Genomic DNA, 11,954 nt, shown 5'->3' on the forward strand with positions numbered 1-11,954 from the left:
TCTACAAGAAGTATAACAGTGGGTCACGCTATGCCTTCAACATTTTGTTTCAACGACCTTAATCATACCTACTCCCATTTGCATGTCTCAGACTGGGCAAACAAACCAGTTGCCGGCCAGTCGAAATATTGCAACGATCTCGTTCTGTAACGCTGGTCTCTGTCTTATTGTTACCCCCCGTCCCCCCCCCCCCCCCCAACTCATTCTCGCTCACAGATTTGACACCTCAAGCCACTTGAATTCGAATACAAAACAAATCAATATTGCCTACGCTCACCAGAACCCAACAAAGCCTGCCAGAATTCTATAAAGAGGTGTTAATATGTGTCTTGTTAGTTTTCTCTCGCACTCGGCACGATAACTGCCACCATGAAAACGCCACTATATCGTTGTCATGTGCTGACATACTGAACCTGGAATATTTCGCCAAGGATATTATGCATGAAGAAAACCGGACACCACCTCCCACAAAATGCTGTTTGATGACAATTTGCCCCTTTCCACTTGTGTGATGCATGGATGTTTGGGTTGTTACTACGCCACTTCGTACTACGTCTAAGCTTGAAATAAACGCCATTTAGAAAAACTTCAATTAAAGATAGGCTAAAGTCTTTAATATAATTGTGTATGAAGTATATCGACAAAGTGTGACACCTTGTTCAAACCCCAATTTTCAACTTGAAAAAGCAGAAAGAAAATGATTCTAATTCATTAACACTTGAACATGGTGACGTTTCATTATTTTGAGTCCAGAAAAATCGATATTTTCTCTAATCTATACGACTCCAATTTCCTTAGCGCATCTGGAAACATGCACTGGACTGTTGATGCGTATTTCCAGCAATATAACACCTCTATACAGAATTTCATTATGTCTAGTGGAAAAACTTTCCTAATGTTGCATTCCGTGGAGCTCAACTCAGCTATCATTTGTCTCAGGATTAAGATCATTTCGATGTGTTTGTATACGATATTAAAATGCGTTATGGGTAAACGTGAAGCACTACGTACCTAATATGAAAAGAAGAATATGTAGCCATACGAATCAAACTTCAAAATCATATCATGTTGGCTGTTTGCATGCTTTCGTGACGGCAATTGGAACTCCATTTTATGACAATATAAACAAGACTTTATTAGACATTCCCTATTGGGAATTAAAGCTTCAGTCTATTAGAAATTAGGACCTGTACACATTTCAAAAAGGGGTTAGGGTTAGGGTTAGAAGGGAGGAAGGAAAAAGTTAATCTAGTCTCAGACCGACATTTAATATTGTAGAATAATAATTTATCAACTTTCGACAAATACCATGTCACATTATTGGATCTCAAACATTTACAAGATTGTTTTTTTTAACACAAATAATAATTATTCTATTCCGAAACGTCAAGGCCAAAGTGTTTTACATTCTTCCGAAAACTCTCAAATCTAAGAGAAGTGGGTTTACCAAAGGACATCCAGACCGTTTTCAAAATGTTCCAATTAGATTTTAAAAAGTCACATATTAAAGTTACAATTTAATTTTAGACATAGTAAATTTAAATCTCCGTTAACATGTTATGTTTAATTGCTATCCTTAATGTGCATGATAACATCGAATATGAATGTGCGTATGCTATTGGTAGAATGTAATTTTTTGATGATCCTGTTCAAAATGACAAAAAAGTTTGAACTGTTCAATTTGCTGGTGGCTTTTTTCAAAATATACTGTTTATTTCAAGTGAAAACATATCGTTAAGGAAGTACATCTTGACATCAAATGAGTGCTCCTTCTTACGCAAATATTTCGTAGCTGATTGGGGACAATCAGATATGGTCCAAAAGTTACATTTGTTTCTTCGTTTTGACCGATTCAGAAGAACTATAAAGTTTTAATGAAAAAGCACAACGTATCAATTAAAATTGAAACAAAAAGTAGCAAGGCCAGAAAAAATAAAATCTCATATGATGCAGATTAACCATTGTAGGTATGATAAAACTCCAAGCATTACAACAGTCTTGCGCAATACAGTAGTGAACAGCCTACGTATCAGTCCCGAATGTACATAGACTAAATAACATTTCAAATAAACAGATACTAAAGGTACGGAATATAGTTTCAACTAAAAAGAAGTAGTATTTTATAATGCATGAATGCTTTAATTGTCAAATACAAAGTGATAAAATATTTCTCAACATTATCCCCCTAGTTGATAGGTTCGTTCTCTTAAAAGAAACTCAAAATGACAGCTGATTGAAACAATTTAACATTTTTAAAGGAGATCGTCTTGACGCTCTGAATGAAGGAAAGTATATACTTATTAGATGCGACAGAAGGAGAAATTCTGGACACTAGAGTATATATAAAGTAAACTGATATATATGAATTGCCGGATACAAATACAATACATCGAAGTAATATCTTTTGGAGCAATGTTGTTTAGATCTGAGAAGTGAACAAGCATTTCAATATTTTGTTTCTCACAATGTTATAATAAAGTGATTACTACGTCAGTAATCTTAGGATTAATAAAATGTGGCATTCAAAAGAGGAAATATTCACATACCAACAGAAGAAATAATTATTTTCATTTTTCATTTCCAGACACATTCTATCTTTTCCGCATCTGATGCGGGAAGTCGTGGGTTTGAACACCGGTCGAATCAAACCAAAGGCTTATAAACATGATACTAACAATTACCTCGCATGGTGCTCAGTCGTAAGAGGTTAGTGAAACGACTGGTCGGCCTGCTGTCAGCATAATGTGACTAGATGGGACATGATCCTACATGTCTCCGGCATAATGTGACTAGATGGGACATGATCCTACATGTCTCCGGCATGATGTGACTAGATGGGACATGATCCTACATGTCTCCGGCATGATGCCCCTGTGTTAGACCTCACTATAAACACAAACATTCATTATCTTCAATTTTAATGTGGTGTTCAATATTTCAGTGATACTTGAAATATACTGCTGGTACATACACTTCGATTATAGCTAGGAAAAAGCAATACGAATATGCGAATCTTTAGTGAGACCTAAATACCAGGTATCGAATAAAATATTTGCTGCAAAGACATTCATATATGTACTTGTGGCAACACAGCGGCATACACGTCAGGTTTGGTTATATATCCTCTGTTTTGGTTTGCTATTATTCCGATGCTTTCAGCTTATTTTACGACAAAGCTATATTAATTAAGAGTCACTTGATCCCGTTGGTACAAATGCATGATTTACTCACAAGGACTCACTTGCCATACTGACCGCAGAACTAAGTGTATTAATACATCATTGGGTATTCAAAAGAATCCATCTGAGTTAAATTTAGTATAATTTTCATTAAGAAGCTTCCCACTCGCCCAGTTTTAAATGGTATGTCTAATCTCTCAGTGTATGGATATGGTGGGAAATATAAAACTGAAAAATAAAACTGCCAAACGGAAGCCATTATTTGTAATTCCAGTAAGTTTTGTGCATTCTTATATCATTCTTCGGGACTATCGATGTTTTAAAACCGGAAGAAAGATACCTGCGAGCTGGGGTCTAGGGTATGCATTTTTTTATTTTTTTTATAATCATATAATTATTGCACAGATTGGAATAAAAATGACTCCATGCACTTAGTTGTATATTTATTTCCAATTATCACAATATATTGATATTGTACATGATGTTTGAAATAAATGCTTTCATAACGAAAATATTCAGCATATGCCTCATAAAATACTAGCACGAAGGTCTTCGTTAAATCTAGTATAATTAATATATGTGTAATCTGAAACGGACAAACGAAATAATCTCATATTCAATGATCAAGAAGCATATGATATCTGCAAGACAACATAAAGATTCCTCCAGTTATAACTAGGATATTGGATTCAAATTGTCTCATTATCTAAAATAATTAGCTGTCACATTAAATATAAATTAAAATGGCATAGCTTTTAGTTTTCAACACAATAGTGCGTGTGATACAAAAACTGTAACATTTGTAGTTAATTGGTTGGCCTGCAACAAACCGTATCTAGGTGAAATTGAACTCAAATTGTATTGCAACTGAGGACCATTTTCGAAGATACGACTGCATAAACAAATAAAAGTTGCATCTGTCTATTCATCAAAAAAGATCATTTGCGGATTAGTGACAGAGCACATAGAATATGCTGGTGAACAGACTAAAGCAGTAAAATGTCAAAGATCTGGATTTCTACCTAGAGACTATAAATAACTATCTTTCTATCTTACAATGAGATGTAAATGTACACAATTAACTTTTGTTGTTATCAAGAGTATTAGTATAATTATTATTATGAAACATAAACATATACTAAACATATATTTGCACACTATAGTCCAGAATAAAATAGAGGATTCGTTTCTTTAAACTGTGCAATCGCACAATGTTTTACTTTCTTATCTCTTTTGTTTTTGTTATTAATATTTCTGACAAGTATATAAAACAATTAAATTAAGACTAAATATTTACTTCGTGCGTACAATAAAAACTCGCAGTTATGGGCTTGTTCAATAGAAAAATATACAACAGGTTAGAGGCTAGAGTTTTAAAAAAATATGGCATTGTGAACATTTTAACAAATTAGTTTTAATTGTTCAGGTTATTGAATAAGTCATGGATATACACGATACTTGTGTGTCTGATATTGGTTTACGTCTATTTCTTTTTAATTATTCATAATGACAGTATTTATCCTAAGTTTGCTATAATGAATTCAGTTTGCATTTTTGGAATTGTTGCATTGTATCCACTGATATTTTATGTATGTCTTAAAGATAAATATGTCACTGTCTGTCATTATGTGGGAACAGATTATTTATTCAAAATTTGATACTATCATACCTTTCGACAATATAATTTACAAACAAACGTACGTTTGATGACATTATGAAGGAGAACTATACCCGAATATAATTTATGTTGCTGTTGTTAGATTGTATAGAAATGTCCTCGTGCCGGTCGTCCAATCTTCCGATTCACTGAAGTCAGTGCAGTAATACCCAAGGGATGTCATAGTTCCGGTGCATCCTTGAATACATTCAAGCGATCCTTCACCAGTTATCATCTGGCCGGATAAAATATGACTGTCGTTACAGAAATGTCCTGCAGATCTCATTCTCATCCAACTCATGCGATATGATATCTCAATCTGCGCATTATAATAGCATGGTTTTTAATTATTAGTATTGTTATTGTTTATATTAGTAGTAGTATTAGCAGTAGTAGCATGATAAGTAGACGTAGTAGCATCGGTAATAGTAGTAGTATTAGTACTATCGGCAGTAGTAGTAGTAGCACTGAAGTGAACGCGAGGCTCAGGAACCAACGAAAATAAAATATATCAAATGTCAATTAACCATATTTCGGGCAAATCTCTGCTGTTTGTGTTGACAATTAGTGTTCCTTAAAGATTCACTAACGACTACGTGAATGACTCTTTATAACAAAAGCAACAACAAGTACAGTAAGGTATTTTTACCGCATTTAGGGAAACACTTATAATGGCATAAGTATTCTGTCCACAGACAAAGGGAGATGAAAATGACACTAACATTTAAAAGAAATCTGGAGTCTCCCACCCACCCACTCTCTCTCATACACGCAGTCTTGATCAATCTCTGACTCACTAAAGGGATTTAAAATAATATACCTGTAATTCATGCTCTTTAGTTGTCCATGTAAAATATCCCCCTTAAAAATAATATACCTGTGATTCATGTTCCTTAGTTCTCCATGTAAAATATCCCCCTCTAAAATGCGATCCTAGGCAACTCCAGGCACATAGCAAAATTATTATGATACGGTACAGAACCATTATCACACCTAAAAGAAAACTACGGTATATATATATATATATATATATATATATATATATATATATATATATATATATATATATATATATATATATATATATATACAGAGAGAGAGAGTGAGAGAGAGAGAAAGAGAAAGAGAGAAAGAGAGAATGAGAGGTAGATAGATAGATAGATAGATAGATAGATAGATAGATAGATAGATAGATAGATAGATAGATAGATAGATAGATAGATTTATAGATATGGGAGTGTATTTGTGTTGCTATGATGCCTGTATAACAGAACGAACTACAATAAACCTAGACATTAGCATTCATATATTAGACATCAGCTTTGAGAAAAAAGACAGCATTGAGACATCAGACGTTCACCAATGAGACAAATGACATCAGCATTGAGACACTAGACATCAATATGTACGTTAGACATCAGCATTGAGACATTATACATCAGCTTCGAGACACTAGACATTAGCATTGCGACATTAGGTTTGAGACATTAGGCATTAGCATTGTGAATTCCAAAACTACTTATTCCTCCACAAAGTCGAACCTTTAAAGTACTATAGCTTTTATAGCACATTATGTATTCACAAATGTTATTCATATATATATATATATATATATATATATATATATATATATATATATATATATATACATTGGATATATTAGTCTGTGACACGTATCTGTGGTCATGAACAAACCAACTGATGTGTGAATCATCATTAATAAAGCCTGGCAAAGTTATGCTCGGAAGTCTCCCAAATATCAGATACGATCCCGTCGTCTTCGCGAGGAATGTCTTCGACAACGACAATATATGCTCATTGACATTCTTGTAAGTGGGTACCAGCTGCCTGCCACTATTTGTAACACCAAACGATGAGCTGTGGTCTAAAATCTATTAAATAAACTTTGTGTTTGATGACTCGCTGACAAATTCGTTTTTGCCTGAACTACTCGGCTTTGCAATTATTATGTTAAACGGATAATGATAGTATAATGCCTCCTAAGTTTAACCATCGAACATTTCGTCAGCAACATTGACCGCAAACGTAGAGGAAGAAGTTGTTGAAATAGCGAAGGTGTTTAGTATTCTTAGAATCAAATTGATCGCAGAAGTGATTTCCGATTTTTAAGACACGTTTATTGTTTACAAGAATTTGAACTATACAAAAATATGGAAGATACATCAATAAAATACAAAAAAATGTAGCTAACATAATCGATCCAATGATCAAAGTGAAATACAAACCAGTTAATATATAATATTGCAGATTCAAGTGTAACCAATGATTTTTTTTGGGACATGATGTAAGGTACTTTGAGTATCCTCACTGTTGACAGTCTCTAATGTTTCCTCGAAGGCTTTTCGTTCGTGTCGATGTTCACGACGGTACTGACCTGAACATGTTTTTCTCTGTTTCGGGATATTCTTGCGTCCAAGCATCGAAGCCAAAACAGTTTCAGTCGAGTACTTTTCTTTCTCCAATTTCGTGTAACCAAGAAGTTACACGGACATCTTCATCAGTATGAAAATAAAGCGTCACAGAGGTACAGAATTATCGATATGAAAGACCAATTTGTTAAACATAATGAGTCTTTCAACCACATTTAAAGCTGCAGTGGTCATTGGTCCTGATGTTCAAATATGGCCCAATATGAACACTAAATGCAAGAAACGTAGCCACTAAGATACGCTAATGGAAATAAATTCTGCAAAAGGTCTTGATAACCCTTCAATATCTGAATAATGTCATTAACATCCTTCTATTTAATCTGTGAGGCCTTCTCCGAGTGCCCTTTGTTAGTCCGAGCAATGTCTTTATTTTGCAAAATATAGGTGTACATCTTCCACTTGGTATTGTATGGTAATATTTAATATACAATATCAGGCGCTAACAGACACCGTACATTATGTGAAGAAATCTCTTCTTGAGGCAATAATACTTCTCTCAGTAGTTTGTGTAATTCTCCAGGTTTGGTGTGTATATTGCAACTCTTTGTACTTCGAACACCTTGTAGATAGATGACTTACGATTAAAAATCTTCTGATCATTGGGTATTTGATCAACATCCGAAGATTTATACATTTTCAAAAGAATAAAAGCCCTCATTGTATTCAGGTACCAGAGGATAAAACGGTTATGCAGTAAAGGAAGCAATTGTTCTTGATGTTTCTCTTGTATCTTGACATAATCGTTATAAGATTGTTTCTTGGGTACCACCAGAGAAAGATAGCTTCAGTGTGGAGATGAACTGGCATGTTACAGTTAAACTGGGTGAATACCCTCCACTTCGTGAAGTGACCACAAATGAAAGCTTGACTGTATCGCTTTTTCCCCAATTAGAAAAGTTTAACTATAGCTAAAGTTTTTTTAGGGATTAGGTCCATTCAGATAGTTAAGTCATTTCCTTTCGAACGCTTACATCGACTTTCAAATCACAGTAGGCTGGCAGGCACAGGTAACTTGCAATCATCATTAAACTTGCTCAATTTAATGAAGTGGTGTGTCATAAAAATTATTTTGCACAGCCATGGATGAAATCCGTAGGATGGTACACGTACAGCATCACGTTGACTATGATGACCAGGATATGCCCTTATTGCATCTCTTCCACTTTTGAAGTGACACGGTAAAAGGTAATGATCGCCATGAATATCACGTCCGTAGGGTGGTACACGTAAAACATCATATTAAATGACGGCAATAGTAGCAGCGAAGATACCATGTCAAGCTGTATCCTAGACGTAAAAAGGCATTTCGTCGGTGCGATCTCAAGGCACTTTGCATCCAAGACTGGCATCGAAATCCAAGTATATAATCCATGTTCTAACTAAACTGTTGAGATTAGGTAATCCTTTCCTATACGCATGTCGTTTATAGCAATTTCAGACGACTGGCACAAACGCAATATTCAAGCCATTTATATTCGTTGTACTTGGCAACCACAGTAGGTGCCTCACTTGATTATTGCTGTATCGATGTCGTCATATTTCTTAGTGATTGATGTATTGTAACATTTGTTGACTTGTAACATTTGTATGCTGGATATGGTGTTGTAATTTGGAAGTCATACTCATTTCATGTACATGAATTTGATAGATTATTTATAAAGAGTGACTAAAGATTTTATGATTTTGTAATCGCACAGTTTTTGTCTGCATCAAGGTGGTCATCCTAAAGTGCTGATCTTATCGAGATTGTAGAGTTTCTTTCAGAACTCAAAGTTTACCACATAACTCTCTCGATAATTCATATTGAATCCCTTGATTTTGCAGTTTGTATGCATTTCTCACCGTTGGTCTCAGTATTGGTAGACGTAATATTTTGGAACTGCCTCTAGCACATTTTGTCTTCGGAATGTTAATCCGTACGTGCATCTAAATGCTCCCCCTCGATATATGTATGAGGCTTCTCGGGGTGTTGAATGTAGATCCAACTGTCCATACCAGAGGGCGGGACAAGATCTGACAAAATGTGTAAGCCCTTTTCAAATTTGGAGCGAGCATTCGCGGACACATCGAATTAAATGATGACGTTTCCAAAACTCGTGATGAGTTAAAAGGTTAGCTCTTCTTTGAAACCGTCTATGCACAGTAGCTTTATTGATCCTCTGAATACTCTGTCTTGATTAAGCACGGTCTCTGACGTTAGCAAAAGGGTGTCTTCAGTCTTTCTTGTGTTTTCTAAGTGATGCCTTCAATGGAACGGTATGGTTCTTTGTCTTCGGAAGTCTGACACCAGGAGGGATAACCGCTGCCGCGAAAAGGCATGTCTGGAAATCTTTATCCTTAGGTGTTTTGGAAGTGATACAAATCGTATACGCTTAACAACTGGCATTCCAAACCCAGAGCATGAAACAACTCCACGCTGATCGTCTCCAAACGCGTTTTTCTCAGTGTGATGACAAGGTTGATCTTGCTTACAGATTTCAACAAGGTGCGGCACCAAGGATAACTCAGTTTCCATGATATATTTGGGGTATTAGGCCTGGTACAAGTCGGCAGGAGTTAAGGCCTTGTGATGCACGAATTTGTTCCGTGTCGACGTGTTTTGCCAAAATTACCGACACAAATGATTGCCCACCCAAGAAGACGCACAACACACGTCGATGTATTTTGAATACTGCTAATTTAGATTGTTTCACATCGTTCGGAAATGTGTGGCATTCATTTGTCCACCAAATAAATCATCGCTTGGCTCCAGAAGTTTCACGTTCTTCACGTCGTAACGAACGACAGTGAGCCTAAACTCGGAATCGTTTTTGAAACGTCTATTGTAGTCGTGATCTCATATTTAGACCACTAGGTGTCCTCATTGTTCTATGGTGATACGTCGTTTCAAGAAGTATGAGAATTAAATTTTCAGGTTTTGTAACATGTAGGGCATCTGTGAAATAAGCATTCTTAAAATTTTTAGACGATATTGCGGTCATCTAATTCCCATCCATCAGCCGAAAGATTTCCAAATGTATTTCGTCTTCTTCGGTTCTGGAATGTTATGTCCATTTACCTTCCTTGACGCACAAGTAAGATAACCAACGCAGAACTTTTGCCGAGTGCCGACGTCTGATGGATTGGGAAGTTTGAGAGCGTATGATGACCTATGTGTTCTCGGACATGAATTGGTTGCGGTACACTAAGAAGAACGCTTTCGTAGAGACGTCCTTAAAACGATCGATCTCTCCGTGTTCCAGAAACAATCGTCGACATTGTCCATAGCAATGGCATCAAATGCCCGGAACGGATAGGCAATATATAATAATAGTATGCCGCAAGCAAATGCGGGACAACAGCGTGTTGATAGGCTTGGGTATTCAAAAGTGCGGCAATGCCCTTTGACCATATATATCATTCCAAACATTTGACATTCGACTCAAAGGCATTGTAAGATAACTCATGCATTTTTTCAACTGTACTTGTCCCACTTTCATGTAGATGAGTTTGACTCCGTTTCTGCTATTACCGTAGCATAGCGATGTCAGTCTACGTAACATTGAATGCCCCCATGTGTCTTCGATAGGGTCTATGATCCATTGGGCTAAATCCGGAGGAGTGTCGGGTCCTGGAAAGACTTCTTCATATCTTCTTGGAATCTTGCTAAGGTATGCCCTTCTGGGCACACGCGACGTAAATCAAATCAATCAATCAATACGGTGGAGACAGTAATAAAAGCCAGGATTTTGGTTGCACTTCTAGCAATCCCGGTGAGCGACGCATAAATTAGAAATGTACGTACCAGTCTCTGCCATATATTCGAAATAATAAAGATGAAATCCACTTGTATCGTTTTTTATAAAATTTTCATTCTCAGAGTTCAATATTTTGACGTAACTTTATATTCAAAGTCAACGATATGACGAGAAATTGTATAGTTTGTTTAGTTTACAAACGTGTGACCTGTGGTAACTAGTCCGAACGAGATGTCCAAAGGTCCATAACAATCTCAATAATGTTTTGTGTTGTCACTGCGTCATGCGGTATTGTTCGGAGCCCATAGGACAAACACACGTTCGCATGTAGAGCAGTGAATTCGTTATGTTCATTCGGTAATACGCGGTTTAGGTACTATACAGCAATCACATCTTTCTGCAATGATTGTGAGTTGATTGTCAAATTCTTGGTTCTAGTTTTCATAATAATATGCGTAGTCCAAAAATCCGGTAATATTGATGATAAGATCAAATTTTGTCATTGACAATAATCATCAATGTATTTTCCGTCTAGAAAATTGGGTCCTCGAAACACCAGAAGCTGATACATTTCAGGAATGAAACAGGCACGGTCTTTCGATATGCCTACCTGCTATAAAATGAGTTCTACCTCTCTTCCTTCCTAGGGTCGGTCCGATTGTTGGATGTTCTCCCATGTTCTTTTCTATTTTGCGATGGCGTTTTTGTCGACACATGTTCTATCAATGACGATGGCCCAGTCTAAATACATCTCCTCTTCGACATTTTGGATAATGCTCCATTTGGTTTACGAATATAGTTCAGCAGTAACATTAGTATAGGTGGTCCGCCTCTTTTCAACGCAGAAAAGTTGGTCGTGTAAAGAGTAGCTTCTCTGTCGTTGATGTGAAACTCGTCGTTTGATTTCGGAACATTTTGAATTTTGTCGATT

Source organism: Sinohyriopsis cumingii, chromosome 2 (assembly GCF_028554795.1).
Source record: "Sinohyriopsis cumingii isolate HCF-2022 chromosome 2, ASM2855479v2, whole genome shotgun sequence".
Lineage (NCBI taxonomy): Eukaryota > Metazoa > Mollusca > Bivalvia > Unionida > Unionidae > Sinohyriopsis > Sinohyriopsis cumingii.